This window comes from Aplysia californica, unplaced genomic scaffold, assembly GCF_000002075.1.
Source record: "Aplysia californica isolate F4 #8 unplaced genomic scaffold, AplCal3.0 scaffold00473, whole genome shotgun sequence".
In the NCBI taxonomy this organism is placed as follows: Eukaryota; Metazoa; Mollusca; class Gastropoda; order Aplysiida; family Aplysiidae; genus Aplysia; species Aplysia californica.
This window is the reverse complement of record NW_004797743.1, coordinates 156591-158594: the sequence shown is the minus strand read 5'-3', so window position 1 is coordinate 158594 and position 2004 is coordinate 156591.

Sequence of the window (2004 nt, the reverse complement as noted above, 5' to 3'; positions counted from 1 at the left end):
TCTGTCTGTCTGTCTGTCTGTCTGTCTGTCTGTCTGTCTGTCTGTCTGTCTGTCTCTCGGCCTGTCTGTCTATTTGTCTATGTGTCTGTCTGTCTGTCTGTCTGTCTGTCTGTCTGTCTGTCTCTCGGCCTGTCTTTCTATTTGTCTGTCTGTCTGTCTGTCTATCTGTCTGTCTGTCTGTCTGTCTGTCTGTCTGTCAGCCCCTAACTTTTTTCCTTCGCACATCTACATACACACAAACATAATAATATATGAGGCATCGTGGTGAAATCAGGTGCTCCTCAAAATAATTAAATCAAAGAAATTAGCAGTTTTTCAGCCCTTGGGCAATTTTTTTTTCTACTTTTTTTTTTGGGGGGGGGGTTAACACCTTTTATATCCATTAAAAGCACAATTTCTGTGTGGAATTTACTGAAAAACATTGATTAAAGGCACACGTAAACTTAAATTTTCGGTTTCCAGTTAAAGGCTCTCAAGCGATGAAAATTACCTTTGGTGGCCATTTCTCACAAATTTTACCTCTGAAACAAGGTGTCCCTTACCTCCTTGAATGGCAAATATTTAGACTTTTGTTCAATGTGGATGGATATTTTTTCCACCAAAAGCAAGGCAAATGAACAGGTTTTACGATGATACCAATAATCCCACATTGCCCAAATGCTGACAAGCGCCTGAATCCATCACGCCGTGACACACATACAAGCAGGTATAAACAAATATACAAGTAAATGCAAACTTAATATTGATTAAGTCCACGTCAGTCAATGTTACCTTTTCTTACGCCATAACAAGAACCCACTGGTAGCAGAATACTTAAATTACACAAATAAATTCGTGCTTATTCAAACTGAACACAGAGTCTGGCTTTCCCATGTGCAGCTCTTTAACTCATTATAGGCGCAAATCCTGCCATTTTGAATGCTTGAAAAAGCTTAACTTCGTTATATTTATACAAATTGTCCAATTCTGTTTTCTGTTTCTGAAACTTAAAAAGGCAGGCAACAACATTTGTATCAATATGAAATGTCCAATGTTGTGTTTCCGGTTTGTGTATGTGGGCTTGAAATGTGTCACAACACTGACTTCGATCTGTTTTTGGTCGGGCAAATGTGTCTGACGTGTCCTTAAAGTTAAAGAATTAATATGTGCTAAGCTCTCTCTCTACAGCCGTTTACCTCATCGTCAGCCCTCATAATATTGGGCTACTGTCCACAATCTAACCGTAACCCTATAAACCTCAACCCTAGGAAATAATAATAAATAATAATAAATAGCATTTGTATAGCGCATATCCCTGCTCAACAGCAAGCTTTATGCGCTTTACACTATATTATTACCCCAGCAGACCATAGAACACTCCGAAACATTCTCAGCTTCCCGGGATGCATACAGTGCAAGCAGCTGATTAAGCGCTCAAACACTAACAAACTGACAAGATCTTTCGCTGTCTATAGCTGGGTACCCATTCCCACCTGGATGAAGTGAGGAAATTCGTGTTAAGTGCCTTTCCCAAGGACACGACGTCGGGCCCTTTACGGGATTCAAACCCACGACCTTACGGTTGCGAGTTCGAGAGCCTAACCACCAGGCCACCGATGGTAAGCTTTGAGTTAAGGTTAGTTAGAACTGGGGCTTGTAGTAGACTACTTACTTACTTACTACCCATTACGCCTTCTGGCGTTTAGGGCAGCAACAAAGGATCTCCAGCTCTGTCTGTTTTGGGTCATCTTGGTCAGCGTTCCCCACGAATGATTCCAGGACTTCATTTCAGACTCTACTGTGCGTCTCCAGGTCACTTTGGGTCTGTAGTAGATTAGTTGACCGTCAAATGGAACAGAAGTGCTGATGTCGGTCTGGTCTTGCTTTAGATCGTCAAGTAGAACAGAAACACCACGGTGAAACATAAAGTTACCTGGTACCGAACTGTCCTCTTCTGTTCCTCTAATTGTTAGTCTCCCCCCTCTCTCTCTCTTTCTCTCTCTCTCTCTCTCTCTCTCTCTCTCT